We start from the raw sequence: 23,001 nt of genomic DNA on the forward strand, positions 1-23,001 counted from the left end.
ATGGAATAAATAAAAATGTCTTCTACATGTATGTGTTACTTTAGAAAATGTAGATACTTCTGCTATGTGTTTTCAAACAATTATATGTCATTGAATTCAGAAGAGCACTTTGTTTTTGTTACATACTTCCTCACATAAGAGATCTTGAACCTATAACCACTATTCTATAGTTGTGTTACTATAAATTAAATTCTGATGTTAAGACATGGTCCTCATACGATATCTATAATTAAACATCTTTATGATGGTGTCTTTTTTTCCTTCATAGTTTTCTCTAACAAGGCTCTTCTCTCATGAGTACCACTTTTTCTCAGATAATCTCTACCTACTTTTCCTCATTTCCTGGGCACTGAAAGAGATACATTTTTCTGTTAATGGCTCTTCTCTCAGCATCCTTTTCCTTTCACAGCCATCCCCCCCCCACACACACACACACGCTTTGGGACCTTGTCACACTTGAGAATCAGGATGGGGGCTATTTCCTAGGGACAGAGGAACTGACAGAAGTCCAGGGCTTGAACTTCCAGATTTTCTTCCAGCCAAGCAACAAAGAAGAGTAGGGAAGATACTACAAGGTACTCATGAAATGGAATAAAAGGTTTTTTTGTGTGTTTGACATCCTCTAAACAGTCCAACACATTACCAAGATCAGCCTAACAAACGTCAATTTTACCTTTCGTGTTTTGTGTGGATTTCTCATTCTGGATGACTTCTTAATGTCCACTTCAGTGGTATTTACGCATCCAGGCTAGAAATGGAAAACAGAAAGACAAAGGAACCTTTGGGTGTAAAGTTTTTGATCAGTGCACTCACTCTCCAGAACCTGAGCAAATGCTTTGATGACACAAGTCCCTGGCCGCCCTTTTCAAATGGCCACAGACACTTCTCTCAGCAGTAGCCAGTGATGAAATGCTTTGCACTCTTTTACTCCTCAACTTTAAAAGCCTTCAGATACCATTCTAGAATAACTCCCAGAGAAACAGGAAAAAGAAATACAAGAGATTTGCATGTGAAAGTGGGTGTTAGTATTATTAGTAGCTGCTAACCCAACAGATTTAGAGCAAGGGTGTCCAGAGACTAAATGGGGTGATACCCCCAGCTGATACCTGCATTCCACTTCACTCAGAGTGTACCCTCTCTGATGACAAAGACACTGATAGTTGCTTGCTTCTCCTAAGTTAGAAATCCAATGGCATTCAGTTGAACCATCTCATATCCCAGAGTAATTTTTCTACAATGATTCATGAAATCCAGTGACTTGGAATATTTGTTTTCTATAGACAGAATGTGCAATGGAGTAATGGTTAAAATGAGGAAGATGAAGAAAGCAACTGGGAATGAATATACCATGCTTCTTCTCAGGAATTCCTGACTTTCTTTTTTGTTTCCCACAGGCAGGTGAACCCCTTTAAAACAGGGTGGATTGGAGGAAAAGGGTGGACAGCCTGCTCCTTGTTTTTTGACAACAACAGAAGTGTCATTTTGCCAGATTTATCATTCTGTTGCAAAGAAACAAAGAGCTGTAAAGCTTCTTTTTTATTTGGAGAAGAAGAGAGGAAGAGGGAGAAAGGAAGAAAAGAGAAAGAGAGAGAAAAAGGAAGAGGGAGGAGAAGAAAGGGAAGAGAAATATAAAGAGAGAGGAGGTAGGGGAGAGAAAATATGAATCAGGAAACAGAAGAAAGGAGACTTAAAAATACTTGGGATCTTAAATCTAGAAAGGTCCTCAGACATCACTTATCCTTTAGAAGTGATTGAAAGTTGTCAGTTACATGGTTGTGTTTCCTTTACTTTCAAGTTTTGATACAGGATATAGGGATCTCCGTTACTAGTAAAACATTACATTGCACGTCTCTGCTCAATTGCTCTATTTCCCCCCCACAGATTGAAAGATCATTAAAACATCAGTTATCCTTGAAAGTGACTCCAGAGAAAATATGAACGTGGAAACAATCCTTTTGAGGAGTTGGGATGGGGTGGCGGGAAAGGCAAAAGGCAGCACTGATGTGATTAGGGAAAGAAGTTCTCCACAAGCGCTGGTAAGCCATAGGTATTAGCTCTTTGTATAATGAGGACATAGGACATTTTCCTTAAAGAACCCTCCCCAGATAGTACAACTATTGTGACAAAACTCCACCATAATGTTGTAAGTGATAAAGAAGTAAATCATTTTTTTCTTTGTAGGTTTTATGTGAAATATACATATACTGTAATACACTGTCCTATAAACATTAAGTAAACTATAAATTTGGTTTGCATATCTAAGAATAGAAATACCTGGTTTAGCACCGTGGTCTGCTTGGAAGTGTAGGAGGAAGGAAGAGCATCCTCCTGGGTGAGACTTATTACTGACACTGAGCAATTCACTTAAACTTTATCAGCATGAGGCTGATCAATATATGATATTCTGATTTAATTTTCTGTGGCTGGTCTAAGCATAAGTATGTTTTAGCCTCCCCACCAACTGCTCCCCACCTGGTGATTTCACCAGGAGTCACAACCATTGATCTAGAAGTAACAATGATAATGTTTTAAAACATGAACAATGTGTGCTCATTTCCTATTCAATTTCCATTTCCTTGCAGCCTTCCACCCCTAAGCTCATTAGGGAAGTGTAGGCAGTGAAATTCTTTAAGCTCTCATCGATATATCAAGAGCCAAGCATGGCAAGATAGATCATAGGAGATTTTCTTCTATACGTTAAGGAGTGGGATAAATGAGGATCTGCTATACAGGAAAAGGAAGGCATGTCCCTCTGTGACCAGGGGAAAAGTAAAATAAAGGTAAGAGGCAGCATTCAACAGATGTCCTCGTTTTCCTCCTCTAAAGAAGAAACCCAGGGGGAAAGAAAAGAGTGATAGAAATGGTCAGACAATTATGAGGGAGTCTGAAATGTATGGGTGGTAGAGCTAGTCCCATTTATATACCTAGAAGAATCACTACATGCCATCACAGCCAACATGAATCTTTACAATTGGAGTTGGCAAGAGAGATGAACCTGAAATAGTGTTTCCCGAGGCTTGTATACAGCAAGCAAGAGACCCAGAGTTTGTTGCATGCCTCAGTAGTAAAGGAGGCAGAAGTTCTGACAAGATTAACAGATGGCTGGGAGCCTAAGGTTGAGACCAAGGCCGAGGTGTGCAGGGATTTTACACTGGGAGCAAATGTCTGGAACACAAACTCCAACAGTGAGTGCCCAGACATGAGATGGTACCCTCATGATAGCAGTCCTAGGAATAGACTCCACTGGCCTAGCTAAAGCAGAAATCAGAAAGAAGCCAGAAGATCATATAAAAATAAAACATTTGTACCCCAAACTGCTATCAAAAACAACCTTGCATAGCAGCAGGGAGAGGTGGAAAATAAATTGAAAGTGTGATCACTTATCCAAAAGATTTCTAGCAGATGATTTAAATGATTGTATCATGCAGCGCATGACGTTGAAAACTATCTTTCAAATGGGTTTCTGAGAAGAATTGGGCAATTATAAAAAAAAAAGAAAATATATTTTCTTTATGCACATGAGAAGTCTGAACTAATAGAACTTGAAAACTTCTGTTATAAGCTAGAATTCTAAATCAATCATACTTCATACCAAGTCATACCACGTGGGTATTGACAAATGGCCCCAGAAATTGTGTCAACCACTGAAGGCATGAAGAGGAAAGATTTTTTCCCCTGCATAAGAGTGTATCTGACTGCAGTCTCAAAAAGAATTAGAATTTTCATTTTCAGAGTTAAAAGAGTATGGCTTTTCAAATTTAGTTAATGAGCCATTAGAAGACATCTAAAATTCTATTTGAACCAATTCTTAACACCATTAATCAGCAAATTAATAAGAAGGCATTGATCCTAGAAGTAAACAGTATTAGAAGACTGAACCCTGAGGTAATGTCCCATAACTCTGCTCCCATTCCAAGCTAATGAAATATGCCAGTTCAAAATTTTTTGCTAATGGCAAAATGGTTAAAATAATTAACTGGACCTGGGGTGCATGTCTCAGTGACCTTCCAGCTTCCTTTCATTTCTAAAGAGCCTCTTAGGACAGCTAATGCTTAGATCTCTGGTACCTAAGTTAAATAGGGGATTCTTGAATATTAAAAAAGCTTAGATGCCCAAAGTCATCTGGTATATTTCTGAATAATTAAGGTCATGACCTAGTGTTGATACTTGCAAAATAACTGGTTTCAGACATCAGGCACTGTGGCGAATGAAATACAACAATATATTTTGAGGGGGAATTTTAAAATAATTTTAAGAAAATTTATTTCTGTATCTAATTGTCAGATCTAGTGATAAATGGTAAGATATAAAAATGAAGGTATGAGGCTTCCCTGGTGGTGCAGTGGTTGGGAGTCCGCCTGCCGATGCAGGGGACACGGGTTCGTGCCCCAGTCCGGGAAGATCCCACATGCCATGGAGCGGCTGGGCCCGTGAGCCATGGCCACTGAGCCTGCGCGTACGGAACCTGTGCTCCACAATGCGAGAGGCCACAACAGTAAGAGGCCCGCGTACAGCAAAAAAAAAATTAAAAAAAAAAAGGAAGGTATGACCATACCTCAATATTCTGTTAATATAATAAGGATACCAGACAGATGAATCATTGCAATGTAGGAGCATAAGGACTGGACAGAAGTTGTCAGAGGGCATTACACAACAACAGAACATTTCAGACATCCATTCTTTTGTACATTCTGTTTGACCTCACCAATATGGCAGATAAATATTTTTTAAAATTTTGCTTATAAGCAATTTTAATCCCAGTAAGACCTTGTTGGCCTTGGTATTTTAAAAAGGCAGTTATCTTTTTGAAGCATATATAATATATACCACTAGCTGCCAGCAGATCTGCTTGAAATGTAATGCATAAATTGTTTTTCTGAACTACAAAACATATCTTCCCAATAAGATATAAATAACGTTACCATTATCAAGTAGGCACTCAGTAAAAATGTTCAAATAGGTACTATTTTACATATATAATATTAAGTACACAGTATTATTGGATTTAAGGAATAATAAAGTTGTATTTACGTTGGCCTAGAAAAGAAGCATACATTATTTCTAATAATTCAAGGATGAATTTATTTTAAACAGACATAAGCTGTGCTGTAACATTACTATAATACTATTTATTAAAAGTAGAGTTTAATGTCTTGGAATCCATTCCTGAAGGGGCAAAATGATCATAATATTGAGAAATATTACTGCCATAACATTCATTTAAGTGTCTTAATGAGTTGCAAAACAGAAGCTGGGATTCTTACTTTCATTATTTATTATTTATTTTTTACATCTTTATTAGAGTATAATTGCTTTACAATGGTGTGTTAGTTTCTGCTTCATAACAAAGTGAATCAGTTATACATATACTTATGTCCCCATATCTCTTCCCTCTTGCGTCTCCCTCCCTCCCACCCTCCCTTGCTTTCATTATTGATATTTTATTTAAAAGCATCTAAAAATCATTTATTTCCTCTCATGACATAATGCATTTTTATTAGTTGTAGTGGAAAGCACACTTGTTTTCAGGATAACTTAGGATATCTTAAAGATCCTTGGTGAGGAGCAGCACTATTAATAGTAATGGAAAACAACTCTTTAAATTCAATCAACTGTAGCTGATGTGTAACTCGGCAAAACAATGTCTTAAATGACAAATAAGTGGAGATTTAAGAATGAGGTGGCATATAGAGCTTACAGTAAGGAATACACATATTCCTGGAAATTTAAAAATCAGACATGACTCTGGGAAAATTAAAATTTTGAATATATTTATTGGTTCAAACACATTTAAATTATTGAAAATGATTTGTCCTTCTGTAACACTGTACCAGTTTTAAAAACTCAATTTGCAGTATATTGTACCTCAATTAAAATGATCCCTTACTCTTATACAAACTAATTCTAGATTTTTGAAGTGTTCAACCTCAGGATATTTTTTTTAAAGAGCCAATTCAAGCTTTTCTTTCTGTTTTGGGCACTTGCCAATTGATTTAGCTTCTGATTCTTTCAGCCTTGCTGACCCACCCATTTATTAAACGCTAAACACAGACTGAAAGAAGTTGTTTGTGGCAATTACCCTGGAATTCCTTCCATTCACATTCCTCTATAATACTCATTTGACTGCTGCTCAATCTTATTTGTTGGCTATAGATTCTTAATTAAGTAATCCTACTTCAATGTATTTTATGAATGAATTCCACATGTCAAGAGGCACGAGGAAGTCTGCTGTAGCAGAGGGGAGGAAAATGTACCATGACACTTTGGAGTCGTGGAAAGTGGTTAAGTTAGGTAGAAATTATAGACCATGGTAAAATCTTTGGTTCAGTTCTAAACACAAGTGGAAGTCATTGGAGGGTTTTAAACATGAAAGTGACTTGGTATGCTTTAAATTTTTGAAAGCTCACTCAAGCTTTTTTTCTTTCACAAAAATGGATCTAAATGTAAAATGCTAAACTATAAAACTCCTAGAAGATAACATAGAAGAAAATGTAGGTGACGTTGGATTTGGTGATGACTTTATAAATACAACAGCAAAGGCACAATCCATGAAAGAAATAATTGATCAATTGAACTTCAATAAAACTAAAATTTTCTGGGGGTGCAGTTAAGATGGCAGAGTAGGAGTATGAGGAGTTTGCATCTCCTCACCACTAGGGCACATACCAGGCACTGGTTGGGGACCTCAGACACCTAAGAGAACACGAGGAACCCCCAAGTGACCAGGTAGGACATGGGGGAGAGCAAGGGGGAAGGAGAAGTGGAGGAGGAATGGGACCACTACACTGAGGGGTGGCTCGGGAAGGGGAGGGGTTTCTACACTCGGAGGGGTCCACTCACCATGAGGGAATCAACAAGGATGGGGAGAAAACCTTGGGGGGGGTCAGAGGATTGGAAGGGAATGTGGCCACTGTTTCCCCTGCCCAATTGGGCCCTATGGAGCCTGCTTGGGTACTGGTCCTGATCCTCGCACTCTGAGGCCCCTCTGGCAAGCAGAGCCTAAAATCTACCACTCAACACCCCCAGGGCATTTTTGGGGTCCTGAGCCTAGGCCTGCCGCCCCCCCAGACTAAGCCCCTCCCTGCCCCAGTGCCACCCCCAGGGCATTTTCCAACTGTGAGTGTCCTGAGTCTAGGCCCCTCCCCTGCCTAAGCCCCACCCCCACAGCCAAGACGTTTTCTGGCTTTTTTTTTTCTATTGTGGTTCTGTTTTACCTTGCTGTTGTTTCATTTATATATATTTTTCTAATATATTTTTTACTTATTATTTTTTATTCTTTGTTATGTTATGCTTCTTTTTTTTTTTTGCCTGTGCCATGTGGCTTGTGAGCTCGTGGTTCAGAAGCTGGGGGTCAAGCCTGAGATCCTGTGGTGGGAGCACCAAGTCCAAACCACTGGACTAACAAAGAACCTCAGACCCCAGGGAATATTAATCAAGTGAGGTCTCTTGGAAGTCACCATCTCAGCACCAAGACCTGGTTCTACCCAACTGCCGGTAAACTCCAGTGCTGGAAGCCTCAGGCCAAAAAACCAGTAAGACAGGAACACAGCCCCACCCATCAAAGAAAATGAGATGACAAAAACATATGTAACATATGTTACAGATGAAGGAGCAAGGTAAAAACCCAAAAGACCAAATAAATGAAGAGGAAATAGACAAGCTACCTGAAAAAGAATTCAGAGTAATGATAGTAAAGATGATCCAAAATCTTGGAAATAGAATGCAGTCACGGATTGACAAAATATAAGAAATGTTGACAAAGTTCTAGAAGAACTAAATAACAAAAAAACAGAGATGAACAACACAATAACTGAAATGAAAAGTACACTAGAAGGAATCAATAGTAGAAAAACAGAGGCAGAACGAATAAGTGAGCCAGAAGATACATTGGTGAAATAACTGCTGAAGAACAGAATAAAGAGAAAAGAATGAAAAGAATTGAGGACAGCCTCAGAGACATGTGGGACAACATAAAACATCAACATTCAAATTATAGGGATCCCAGAAGAAGAGAAAGAGAAAGGGCATGAAAAAATATTTGAAGAAGTCATAGTTGAAAAATTCCCTAACCTGGGAAAGGAAATAGCCACCCAAGTCCAAGAAGAGCAGAGAGTCCCATACAGGATAAACCCAAGGAGAACCACACCAAGACATATAGTAATCAAACTAACAAAAATTAAATTCAAAGAAAAAATATTAAAAGCAGCAAGGGAAAAGCAAAAAAATAACAAATAAGGGATATCCCCATAAGGTTATCAGCCAATCTTTCAGCAGAAACTCTGCAAGCCAGAAGGAGTGGCAGGGTATATTTAAAGTGTTGAAAGGGAAAAACCTACAACAAAGATTACCCAGCAAGGGTCTCATTCATATACAACAGAAAGATCAAAAGCTTCACAGAGAAGCAAAAGCTAAGAGAACTCAGCACCAACAAACCAGCTTTACAAAAAATGCTAAAGGAACTTCTCTAAGTGGGAAACAGCAGAAGGAAAAGACCTACAAAAACAAACCCAAAACAATTAAGAAAATGGTAATAGGAACATACATATTGATAATTACCCTGAATGTAAATAGATTAAATGCTCCAACCAAAAGACACAGACTAGCTGAATGGATACAAGAACAAGGCCCATATATATGCTGTCTACAAGAGACCCACTTCAGACCTAGGGAGACATAAGACTGAAAGTAAAGGGATGTAAAAAGATATTTCATGAAAATGGAAATCAAAAGAAAGCTGGAGTAACAATACTCATATCAGATAAAGTACACTTTAAAATAAAATCTGTTACAAGAGATAAGGAAGGACACTATGTAATGATCAAGGCATCAATCTCAGAAGAAGATATAACAGTTATAAATGTATATGCACCGAAAATAGGAACACCTCAATACATAAGGCAAATGCTAACAACCATAAAAGGGGAAATCAACACTAACGCAATAATAGTGGGGGACTTTAACACCCCAGTTACACCAATGGACAGATCATCTAGATGGTAAATAAATAAGGAAACACAAGCTTTAAATGACACAGTAGAGACTTCCCTCGTGGCACAGTGGTTAAGAATCCACAGGTTTGAGCCCTGGTCTGGGAAGATCCCACATGCCACGGAGCAACTAAGCTTGTGCGCCACAACTACTGAGCCTCCACTCTAGAGCCCACGAAACACAACTACTGAGACTATGTGCCACAGCTACTGAAGTATGTGTGCCTAGAACCTGTGCTCTGCAACAAGAGAAGCCACCTAGAGCCTGTGTACCACAATGAAGAGTAGCTCCAACTTGCCACAACTAGGGAAAGCCCACACGCAGCAATGCAGCCAAAAAATAAATAAATAAATAAATTTATTAAAACAAATAAATGATGAAATAAACCAGACAGATTTAATTGATAGTCATAGGACATAGCACCGGAAAGCGGAAGAATACACTTTCCTCTCAAATGCATACAGAACATTCTCCAGGACAGATCACATCTTGGGTCACAAATCAAGCCTCAGAAAATATAAGAAATTTGAAATCATATCAAGCATCTTTGCGGACCACATGCTATGGAATTAAAAATCAATTACAGGAAAAAAAAACTATAAAAAACACAAACAAATGGAGGTTAAACAGTGCACTGCTAAATAACCAAGAGATCACTGAAGAAATCAAAGAGGAAATTTAAAATACATAGAAACAAATAATAATAAAAATATTGTGACCCAAAACCTATGGGATGCAGCAAGAGCCGTTCTAAGAGGGAAGCAATACAGCAATACAATAGCACCTCAAGAAAAATCTCAAAAACCATACACCATGTCTAACAATACACGTAAAGCAACTAGAGAAAGAAGAAAGAAAACACAAATTTAGTAAAGGGAAAGAAACAATAAAGATCAGAGCAGAAATAAATGAGATAGAAGCGAAGAAAACAATAGCAAAGATCAATGAAACTGAAAGTTGGTTCTTTGAGAAGAAAAACAAAATTGATAAACCTTTAGCCAGACTCATCAAGAAAGAAAACGGAGAGGACTCAAATCGATAAAATTAGAAATGAAAAAGGAGAAATTACAACTGACTTCACAGAAACACAAAGGATCAAAAGAAACTACTACAAGCAACTATATGCCAATAAAATGCACAACCTGGTAGAAATGGACAAATTCTTGGAAAGGTACAACATTCCAAGACTGAACAAAGAAGATTTAGAAATATAAACAGACCAATCATAAGTAATGAAATTGAAACTGTAATTAAAAATCTTCCAACAAACAAAAGTCCAGGACCAGAAGGTTTCACAGGTGAATTCTAGCAAATATTTAGAGAAGAGCTAATACCTATCCTTCTCAAATTCTTCCAAAAACTTGCAGATGGAGGAATACTCCCAAACTCGTTCTCTACAAGGCCACCATCACCCTGTTACGAAAAGCAAATATATCACACAAAAAAATTACAGACCAATATCCCTGATGAACATAGAAGCAAATATCCTCAACAAAATACTAGCAAACTGAATCCAACAACACATTAAAAGGATTATACAACATCATCAAGTGAGATTTGTCCCAGGAATGCAAGGATTCTTCAACATATGCAAATCAATCAGTGTGATACACCATATTAACAAATTAAAGAATAAGAACCATATGATCATCTAAATAGATGCAGAAAAAGCTATTGACAAAATTCAACACCCATTTATGATAATAACTCTCCAGAAAGTGGGCATAGAGGGAACCTACATCTACATAATAAAGTCTGTAAATGACAAACCCACAGCAAACATCATTCTCAATGGTGAAAAACTGAAAGCATTTCCTCTAAGATCAGGAACAAGACAAGGATGTCCACTCTCACCACTGTTATGCAACACAGTTTTGGAAGTCCTAGTCATGGCAATCAGAGAAGAAACAGAAATAAAAGGAATCCAAATTGGAAAAGAAGTAAAACTGTCACTATTTGCAAATGACATGATGCTATACATAGAAAATCCTAAAGATGCCACCAGAAAAATACTAGAGCTAATCAATGAATTTGGAAAGTTGCAGGATACAAAATTAATGCAGCGAAATCTCTTGCATTCCCATTCACTAACAACAAAAGATCAGAAAAAGAAATTAAGGAAACAGTCCCATTTCCTATTGCAACAGTAATAACAAAAAGACGTAGGAATAAACCTACCTAATGGAGAAAAGACAGCTTCTTCAATAAGTGGTGCTGGAAGATCTTGACAGCTACATGTAAAAGAATGAAATTAGAACACTTCCTAACACCATACACAAGAATAAACTCAAAATGGATTAAAGACCTAAATGTAAGACCAGACTTTATAAAAATCTTAGGGGAAAACAGGCAGAATGATCTTTGCCGTAAACTACAGCATAAGATCTTTCTTGACCCACTTCATAGAGTAATGAGAATAAAACCAAAAATATACAAATGGGACCTAATTAAACTTAAAAGCTTTTGCACAGCAAAGGAAACCATAAACAAGATGAAAAGACAGCCTTCCGAATGGGAGAAAATATATGCAAATGAATCAACGAAGAAAGGATTAATCTCCAAAATATACAAACAGCTCATGCAGCTCATATCAAAAAAAAAAAAAACCAACCCAATCAAAAAAGTGGACAGAAGACTTAAATGGACATTTCTCCAAAGAAGACATACAGATGGCCCAAAAGCACATGCAAAGCTGCTCAACATCACTAATTATTAGAGAAATACAAATCAAAACTACAGTGAGGTATCACCTTAGGTCAGAATGGCCATCATCACAAAATCTACAAATAATAAATGCTGGAGGGGCTGTGGAGAAAAGGGAACCCTCTTGCACTGTTGGTGGGAATTTAGATTGATACAGCCACTATGGAGAACAGTATGGAGGTTCCTTAAAAAACTAAAAGTAGAACTACCATATGACCCAACAATCCCACTACCTAGAGAAAACCATAATTCAAAAATACGCATCCACCCCAGTGTTCATTGCAGCAATATTTATAATAGCCAGGACACGGAAACAACCTAAATGTCCATCAACAGAGGAATGGATAAAGAAGATGTGACCCATATATACAATGGAATATTAGTCAGCCCTAAAAGAGAATGAAATTGGGTAATTTATAGAGACGTGGATGGACCTAGAGACTGTCATACAGAATGAAGTAAGTCAGAAAGAGAAAAACAGTATCGTATATTAATGTATATATGTGGAATCTGAAAAAAATTGGTATAGACGATCTTAGTTACAAAGCACAAATAGAGACAGACGTAGAGAACAAATATTTAGATACCAAGGAGGGGGGGTGGCATGAATTTGGAGATTGGGAGTGATATATATACACTATTGATACTATGTATAAACTAGATAACTAATGAGAACCTACTCTATAGCACAGGGAACTCTACTCAGTACTCTGTGGTGACCTAAGTGGGAAGGAAATCCAAAAAAAGAGGGGATATATGTATATGTATATCTGATTCACTTTGCTGTACAGTAGAAACTAACACAATATTCTAAAGCAACTATATTCCAATAAAAATTTTAAAAGCAGGATGTTCTTCAGTAGCTGAATGTGGTACAGGTACGCAATGGAATATTTTTTAGCACTTAAAAGAAATGAGCTGTTGAACATAAAAAGCCATGAAGAAACTGATATGCATCTTAGTGAATGAAGCCAATCTGAAAAGTCTACATATTGTACGATTTCAACTATTATGACATTCTGGAAAAAGCATAACTAAGGAGAGAGTAAAAAATCAGTGGTTGCCAGGGGTTGGGGAGAGGGAGTAAAGAATTGGTGGAGCACAGAGGATTTGGGAGAGCAGTGAAACTACTCTGTATCATACTATAATGGTGGATACATGTCATTATACATTTATTCAAACACATAAAATGTACAATACCAAGAGTGAACCCTAGTGTGATCTATGGATTCTGGGTGACAATGATGTTTCAATGTAGGTTCATCAATTATAACAAATGTACCACTCTGGTGATGTTGATAATGGGGGTGGTTGTGTGTGGGGGGAGCAGGGGGGATATGGGAACTATCTATACTTTCTGCTCAGTTTTGTTGTGGACCTAGAACTGCTCTAAGAAATAAAGCTTATTTTAAAAAAAAAACTCAGGAGTTGTGATTACTTTGGGGACGGTTTATTGGGATGAGGTCAGGGCAAAAGTGGAAGCAAGGACAACAGTAACAGGGTTATTGCAATAATTTAGGCAAGAGCTCATGGTGATGGCATCTGCACATCTGTGTTAAAACTTGCTGATGGGTTGGGTCAGGAATCTAAGGGGAAGAGAATAGTCAGTGATGACTCCTAGGTTTTGGCAACTGGGAAGAGAAAGCCTGGGAGAGGTGAAGAATCCTGGGAGAGAAATAAATGTAAGTGAAAACAGGAATCAAGGATGACTCCGGGATTGTATTTACAGACAATTTTAATATTTACTGAATTCTCCAGTTGGAATGCAGCTCTTTGTGCAGTCCCAATCAAGATTCATGACTTAGATCATTTCCAGCATAAATGTACAAAAATCTGTCTTTGGCCCACCCTTTTGGGTCTTTGCCTTTCTGCATCATCATTGGCAATATGAGCACATCATTGTGCAAGATTATTATCTACTGGTCAATTACCAAGAGGGTGGTAGAGCAGCCTCCTATTACTCAGAGCCTCTGCTGTACTTCCCTAAATTATTCTTCACATTCTCCTAATCTGCTTTGGTTGAAATCAGACCACTTCCATTTAACATCTGTGACCTTTCTGTTCATCCTTCAGTGATATTCCTTTTTTTATAAACTACTTGTTGTGGTGTAGGCACAGACGACTGTCACAGTTCTCAGTAAGTTACCAATAGGAGTCTAACAAGTAAGTTTGCTTTTGTGATCACTGGCATGACTCATGTTTCAGGTTCAGCTTTAAAATACTGAAAATATTCCCAGCAAGAATCATTTAGGAATAAAAAAAATATTACTGAGTAGAGGCTGATTTGTTTTACTTACCTTGAATAAAATATGAGCTCCTTGAAGAGACAAAGGCCTGAGGCAGACGTGCATGGATCCTTCTGTTCTGTTGCACTTAGCCTGCCATGTACACAAGTGACAGATACCCAGCACTTTCTATGATTTTTTTCCTTACAAAACTCTACTTGCAATTTGGGGATATGCAAAGATTTTCAAATGGGAGACGAAAAAGCCCCTCTTGGATTTAACACACAAGCTCCAACTTGCCATAAACTGAGGAGTTCTGGATTGACTTCAAGGGCACTTCTGTAACCATTAGTGAAGTGGCATTTTGTTTCACATTGTGTTGTTTCTCTGAGATCTCATTCAAGGAGCAACACAAAATTTTGGAATCCCTGGTCCTCAGGCCATATCATCATATCATTAAATGAGTTAAAAAGTTTGACTTTAATTCTTAAGGTGCTTATTGAATGTAAGAATGAAGGAATGAAACCTAAGCCAGCTTTCTGATGACAACAACAAATTTCTACACCATAAAAATGAAGAGCCCAAAAGGAGGGATATGAATCAGTTACTGAATTGGTGAAAACAATTTTTAATTTTGTAAATATTACTATTGCTAGTACTGGTGATTTAATGGTGTAATGTAAGTGGTGAAGAAGAACCAAATAAAATTTTGCCAGTATAAATAACACACAGTAAGTTCAAAGACTTACAATAATTGTTACAATAGATAACAATGAGACAACTAGAAAATGACAAGCTCATAGAAATCATCATATACTGGAATATATGATGAATTACATATATTGAATGTAATAGTGCCTTGAATTACAAAAGCGACCTTGAATTCAATAGCCTTGAATTCCAACGGATATGAGAGACTCCTAAGTCATATGTTCCACATGGAGAGGTGTACCTCCCTTTACAGGCCAGGCACACAGAGAAAGGCTGCATGTAACAGAAATCTCAGTTAGCAAGACCTCTGTAGAAAGGAAGATTTCAGAAACACACTATATTGCATTAATCTTGATTTCCAAAAGTAGAAAAAGATAAGTACTTTATTCGGTTTTGTCAGAAAAGATGGTGTCAAATAAAGTTATTTTCCAGATTACATACTTATCACTAAATACCAAAACTTTATTTTATTTTCACCTTTAGGAAAAAGTGTTTTTTGTTTTTTTGCAGTATGCGGGCCTTTCACTGTTGTGGCCTCTCCAGTTGCAGAGTTTCAGTAATATGAAATAAAAACTAGTTAATGTGCACAAAGCTGACCCTCATGCAATGAAATATCCTGATATACACTATGAATTGACAAAGAAAGATTACATACTATTTAATAGCGATTACATTGAGTTTTGGAGCAAATGCCCATCTTTTAGTCATAAGTAAAGATTGAGACTTAGCAGTATGATCGTCAACAAAACGCCTCAGAGTTTTGCTTCTCTTGTTTGTAAATTAAAGACAATAGTTACCCACCCTACAAGGTCCCTGTAAAGTATGAGTGACATAATGAATGCAAAAAGCTTTTGTAATCAGATACTTCCATAAAGGTACTAATCAATATTCTTATCATCAACAGAAATCCACGTGTATTATTATACTCATGTCCATGTTGTACACATTAAACATGCGTTTCAGTTGAAAAACGTACATCTGAACAGAGGCACAGCTTGAACAGCTAAGTACCTTTAGTGTATGGCCAATGCCAGAAATCATTGAGGTTTGTGATAGCTGACAAAGTTCTATTGATTTGAACCTGACCATCGATCCCTTGATTGGCTCAAATAGAGCCCAGTGACAGAAAAAACCTGTGTGCCTTTTAAACTACGCCAATGAGTGTCATTCAAAAGGTGTGTGCAAGGGAGAGCAGGTACTATTAATTCACTGGTGAATCCAAAATACATCTATGATACAACATTAGGTTGCTATATGCCTGGCACTGGCTGAATATAGTTAGGGGCAAGCAGACTATATGTGTTAGGACTCTACCTTCTTATAAGGGGACGATTACCACCTCATGCCTGTCACTCGACTTTCAATGCTTGCTTTGCTCAATATTGTGAGAGAGATTATAGCTCTGCTTAGAGAATGTGGAAATTAAAGTTGAGAACATATACATAATTTGCCTAAAGGTTAATATGGGTAGCAAGAGGCATTCTTTAGGAATTATTCTTTCATGTTATTCCTCTGGTGGTTTGGCAAGGAAATTATCTTGTTCAACTGGGAGAAGTGTGTAGCGTTAGCCCTTCTCCATTGATCCAGGGCTCTTTTTTCTCCACCTCTTGCTTAGAGGTTACCGTAAGATAGCTCCATCAGTATCTGCATGGGTCACCCATGTCAAGGACAGGGATGTTCATGCTAGGGTCTGACCTAGTTTTTTTTCCTCCCAGTTTTGTTTTTTCCATTGCCCAAATTCTTCTGTGATACTCACCCTCCAAAATGGTTCCTAATGACCTCCTCCTCATCGTATCTACACCCTGTATAGTCCCCATGTTGTACAAGAGTTAGTCTGTGTGAACAAATAGACCATTGTGCAAGTGATGGTATGATACTTCTGAGATTAGTTCAGATGAAGTTTCTGACTTTGGGCTCTTTCTATCTTGGGTTGTCAAGGGGAAGCCATGTCTTGAGTATCCTTATGTAGAGATCTATGTTGTAAGGAACTGAAGCACCTCCTCCCACCCAGCATTTGAGTGAAGCAGATTCTCCAGTCCCTTCAGATGACTGCAGCCCAGGCCAACAACTTGACTGCAATCTCATGAGAGACCTTAAGCCAGAACTACCCAGGAAAACAACTCCCAGATTCCTGACCCTCAGAACAAACAAACAAAAATTTGTTATTTTATCCTGTGAAGTTTGGGGGCAATTTGTTATGCGACAATAGATACTAATACATTTACTCAAGCTTCAAACCTTAATTCAAGTTTTCTGATCCCCAAAAGTCTTCCCTGATTAAACCAGGTCAAAGGTATAATGCCAACTATTCTACACTCATTTACTCCTGCATTTTTTGTCTCCCTTTAAAAGCATGGTTACTAAAAAAACTTCAACCACCAATCATTAAGCAATGACTATGTGCCGGGTACATAAAAGCAATTTACACATATTATTTCAAAGTGTTCTGACTGGACCGATGAGGTAGGTATTATTATCCACATTTAACAAATGAGGACCCTGAGACTTGAAGACATTTAGTAAAATCACACACTTAGGCAGTAAGCTGGTATTTGAGCTACGTATTTTTTAGCTGCTGTTACTCTTTTGATGCACAACATCGAACTTTGTGGCTGCATTAGCTTTTCCCTAGTCCTTAGCATTTGAGAGGGGGAAAATATAAATGAAGAGAAACCACAGTGTGTAAAGCTTATGCATGGTTGGAGGATTGGGAATAGAAGTAAGCAAAATGTTTCTCTCTGTCAAGCTTTGTGTAATCCATCATTTGGGCTCATGATAAAATGTTGCTTTATTCTACCTCGCATCATAGATATCTACATTAGAGAAATTACATAATTATGTATTAGGCTTTTCTGAAACATGGAAATATTAATGCCAAAATTAATACCATTGTGATACTTTACAGTAAATATTTCATTACAGAAATAAAAGTCCTAAATAGATAAAAACAAAGAAATTCAATATCACATTAAGAAAACAACACATTAAGAAAATTCACATATTATTAATAGATATAAGGAGAAAAAAGAATCCGCCTGCCAATGCAGGGGACACAGGTTTGAGCCCTGGCCCGGGAAGATCCCACATGCTGCAGAGCACCTAAGCCCATGCGCCACAATTACTGAGCCGGCACCCTAGAGCCCACCAGCCACAGCTACTGAGCCAATGTGCCACAACTGCTGAAGCCCACATGCCTAGAGCCTGTGCTCTGCAGCAGAAGCCACTGAAATGAGAAGCCCGTGCACCGCAATGAAGAGTAGACCCCATTCACCACAAATAGAGAAAAGCTGACGCTCAGCAATGAAGACCCAACACAGCCAAAAATTTTTTAAAAATAAATAAATTTGTAAGAAAACAAAAACAACACTCTACACCAGCAGTCTTCTTTCAAGGGTGTTGCAAGGTCAAAATTATCATAAAAATACTATGACATTATGTGCTTTTCTCACTGTCATTCTCTCAATAGTGTACAGTAGAGTGTCCCAGAGATTATATGATATGTGACATAGCAATGGATTGACTGAAGAAGCAGACATGAGAATACAGCTGTCTTCTATTTAGCTAAAGATGAAAATGATTTGCAAAAGTTTAAGTGCCACTCCTCACTAATTTTCTCTTTGGTATTTAAAATATGCCAATTTTTTCATTAAAATTGTGCTAATAGATTATTATGAAATTGGCTTCTTGTTTTTTAAATAAGTCAACAAATACATATTTTAAAAATTCCTCAGTTTTAATTTTTAATGTAGTAAATACAAATAGATAAAAATCATATAAACAAAAACTCTTTGGGATACACAATAGTTTTTAGGAGTGAAAAGGAGTAATACGACAAAAATATTTGAAAATCTCACCTATATAAGGTACCAGTTAATGCACAATTTCTTAATTATATACATAGTTTTTTTAAAAAAAAAAACAGTAGAAAAGAAAACCCCATTTGTAACAACAAAAAAATTAAAAAAAATAAAAAGCACATTTTGGTGATATCAGCATCATGGTGGCATGAAATGTTCCCTTTGTCGCTCCCCTTCAATCTACAACCAGCAAAACATGCATAACACAACAAATGTTCCTCTGCCCAACATATCAAGACACCAGAGAATTCATACATCTGTACATCAAAAGGTGGGTAGACTGGAACACATGGAGGCAGAACGTGAGGAACATCAGAAGAGGTGCTAATCCAGGCCCCCTGACCACAGAGGCTGATCTGCAACTCCAGAGAACCTAATAGTAGCAGGGGAGATGGTGCACAGCTTCCTGCACAACCTAGCCACAGCTACACAGGTAATCAAGAAGCAGCAGCAGGAGGGCCTGAGACCCCATCCCTCTAGCAATGGAAATGCCTGTGACTCTGACCACCACACTCCCAGCAGCAGCAGAGCTAACAACCCAGGCGACACTGGACATGGTGGAGGTGCCTGCCATTCAAGAGCCCCAGGCAGCAACGCCAGTGACAGTAGCAACAACAGCAGCAGCAAGGTGCCAGTGACCCTGGAGGCACAAGCAGTGACAACAAGGCCACCAGAGAACACTTCTGGCAGAGACTGTACAGGGTGGAAAGTGCCTACTCCATAACCAGAGGCAGTTCAGGCAACAGAAACTTAAACCTTGTTCTATAGTGCCACCTACTGAAAAACCAAAGAAAGGCCTCCAATTACTGACCTGTTAAGTTAAAATCAAGTTTAAAAAAAAAAAGCTTTACCTAAAGAAAGGTTTCACTAGTTCAAATATGCTAACAGAGGAACAACTCATTGAGCACCATGAAGAACCAATGTAACACAATATCGTAAAAAGAAAATGACAATTCTCCAGAAACCAAACTTAAAGTAACTGATAGAGAATTCAACTAGCTGTCATGCTCCATGCTCTCACTGCCGTGAGCCCAGGTTCAGTCCCTGATCGAGAATTAAGATCCTACAAGCTGCACAGTGTGGCCAAAAAAAAAAAAAATAGTTCTCATGAAGAAACTCAGTGAGCTACAAGAATACTCAGAAAGGCAGGGCAATGGGCTCATGAATAAAATTAATGAACTGAAGCAACACTGTACCAAAGAGATTGAAACTCTAAAAAAGAACCAAACAGAAATTCTGTAGCTGAAAAACTCAATAAATGAGATAAAAATGCATTAGAAAGCATTGGAAACAGAACAAAACATATGTAAGAGAGAATTAGTAAGCTCTAAGAAAGAAATCTACAAAAGATACAGGTAGAAGAGAGAACTACGATCTAAAAAAAAATGAAGAAATTCTACGAGAGCTATCCGATTCCATTTAGAAGGGCAACATAAGGATAATGGAGAAGGAGAAGGGAGGAGTAGGGAATGGGGAGTTTATTTAAAGAAATAATAGCTGAGAACTTCCCAAATGTGGGAAAGGAACTGGATATACAAGTCCATAAAGCTAAGAGAATACCTAAGAGAATACCTAACTACCTCACAACAAAAAGAATTTCTCCAATACTAAATTGCCAAGTCAATGACAAAAAAGAATTTTAAAGGCAACCAGGGAAAAAGGACAGTAACCTACAAAGGAACCCTGAATAGGTTATTAGCAGATTTCTCAGCAGAAACTCTACTGGTCGGGAGACGGTGAAATAACATACTCAAAATATTGAAAGATTAGGGCTTCTCTGGTGGCGCAGTGGTTGAGAGTCTGCCGATGCAGGGGACACGGGTTCATGTCCCGGTCCGGGAAGATCCCACATGCCACGGAGCGGCTGGTCCTGTGAGCCACGGCCACTGAGCCTGTGCGTCCAGAGCCTGTGCTCTGCAACGGGAGAGGCCACAACAGTGAGAGGCCCATGTACCACAAAAAAATATATGTATATATATATATATATGTATATATATATATATATATATATATATATATATATATATATATATATATATAAAGATTAAAGGCTGTCAGCCAAAAATCTGGCAAATTTACCCTTCAGGTGTGAAGCAAAACTAAGAGCTTTCCCAGATAAACAAAAGCTGAGGGAGTTAACTACCACTAGACCTGGCTTACAAGAAATGCTGAAAACAGCTGCAGTCTACCTGAAATGAAAGGTAAAAGTACACAAAACATTGAGTAAGGTGAAAAATAAAATCAGAAAATTGCAACTCTATACAGGAATAGAGTTTATGCTTAATTAAGCATAACATTTATGCTTAATTAAATCATAAATGTTAAAGGGGGAAAAAAGCAGTAAAAACTATAGCTACTTCAATTTGGTAATGAACTTACAACATAAAAAGGGATAATTTGAGACAAAAAAACATAAAAGAGGAAGATGAAAAGAATGGAATCCATATAGGCAAATGAAGATAAGATGTTATCAGCAGAGAAAGGGTTATTTTGTTTATGAGATGTTTTATACAAACATCATGACAATCACAAAATATAAATCCGGAGCAGAAACATGACATTAAAAAACAGAGGAAACAGAAAAATATCATAGAAAACTACCAAACCAAAATGACAGATAGAAATACAAGGAAAAAGAAATAATAGCGATATAGAGCAACCAGAAAACAAAAGCTAAAATAGCAGTACTAACTCCTCATATATCAATAATCACACAAAATGTAAACAGATTGAATTCACCAATCAAAAAATAGAGTGGCTGGATGGATTAAAAAATAAGACTCAACTATATGCTGCCTCCAGGAGACTCAGCTCTAAAGGCAAATATAGGCTGAAAGTGAAGGATGGATAATAAGACAAGCAAATGGCAGCCAAAAGAAACTGGGTGTAGCCATACTCATATCAGACAAAATAGGTTTCAAGTCAGAAAAGGTAACAAGAGACAAAACTGAACGGTATCTAATAATAGAGACAGTTCATCAAGAAGACATAATAGTTATTAATATATATGAACCTATCAAAAGAGCACCAAACTATATAAAGCAATTATTAACAGACCTCAGGGAGAAACTGACAGCAACACAGTAATATTAGGGGACTTTAAAACCTCACTTATACCAGTGGATATGTCATCCAGACAGAAAATAAACAAAGAAACAGCAGCTTTAGGGGCTTCCCTGGTGGCGCAGTGGTTGAGGGCCTGCCTGCCGATGCAGGGGATATGGGTTCGTGCCCCAGTCCGGGAGTATCCCACATGCCGCGGAGCGGCTGGGCCCGTGAGCCATGGCCTGCGTGTCCGGAGCCTGTGCGCCACAACGGGAGAGGCCACAACAGTGAGAGGCCTGCGTACAGCAAAAAAAAAAAAAAGAAATAGCTTTAAATGGAACATTAAATCAAAAGAACTTTTATAGATTTATACGGAGGATTCCATCCAAGTGCAGCAGAATACACATTCTTCTCAAGTGCACATGGATATTCTCAAGGATAGACCATATGTTGGGACATAAAACAAATCTCAATAAATTTAAGAAGACTGAAATCCTATCAAGCCTCTTTTCTGACCACAATGGTATGAAACTAGAAATCAACCAAAAGATGAAAGTTGGGAAAGTCACAAATATGTGGAGACAAAACAACATACTACTGAATAACTGTTGGGTCAATGAAGAAATCAAAAAAATTTAAAAAATATGTGAAGACAAATGTAAATACAACATACCAATATGTATGTGATGCAGCAAAAGCAATACTAAGAGGGACGTGTATAGCAATACATGCCAACCTCAAGAAAAAACTCAAATAAAATCTAATTTTATATCTAAAGAAGCTATTAAAAAGAAGAATAAATGAAGCCCAAATGAAGCCTCAGTAGGATGAAGGAAATAAAAAAAGAATCGGAGTGGAAATAAAAAGAGACTAAAAAGACAACAGAAAAAGATCAGTGAAGCTAAGCTGGTTCTTTAAAAAGATAAACTGACCAACTTTTAGTTAGACTCAATAAAAAAAAAGAGAGAGAAAGTTCAGATGAATAAAATCAGAAATGAAAGAGGTGGGACTTCCCTGGTGCACAGTGGTTAAGAATCCACCTGCCAATACAGGGGACATGGGTTTGATCCCTGGTCCAGGAAGATACCATGGATCTACTAATAAGCCTGCATGCCACAGCTGCTGAGCCTGCATTCTAGAGCCATGCACCATAACTACTGAGCCTACATGCCACAACTACTGAAGACCACGTACCTGGAGCCTGTGCTCTGCAACAAGAAGCCCACGTATTGCAATGAAGAGTAGCTCCCACTTGCCACAACTAGAGAAAGCCCACACACAGCACTGAAGACCCAACACAGCCAAAAAAAAAAAAAAGAAAAAAGAAATGAAAGAGGAGAATTAACAGATACCAAAGAAACACACAGGATTATAGAAAATATTAGATTGGCCAAAAAGTTCGTTCACGTAAGATGTTACGGAAAATCCCAAATGAACTTTTTGGCCAACACAATACTATGGACAGCTATATG

General features: G+C 37.8%; 1 pseudogene; it reads right to left on the reverse strand.

Annotated features, from left to right (window-relative positions):
* Positions 1 to 14,042, reverse strand: part of LOC132429387 (regulator of G-protein signaling 7-like) — a 31,342-nt pseudogene extending 17,300 nt beyond the window's left edge.
* Positions 14,043 to 23,001: the final 8,959 nt, after the last annotated feature.

The sequence above is a fragment of the Delphinus delphis genome, chromosome 8 (assembly GCF_949987515.2).
Source record: "Delphinus delphis chromosome 8, mDelDel1.2, whole genome shotgun sequence".
Classification (NCBI taxonomy): Eukaryota; Metazoa; Chordata; class Mammalia; order Artiodactyla; family Delphinidae; genus Delphinus; species Delphinus delphis.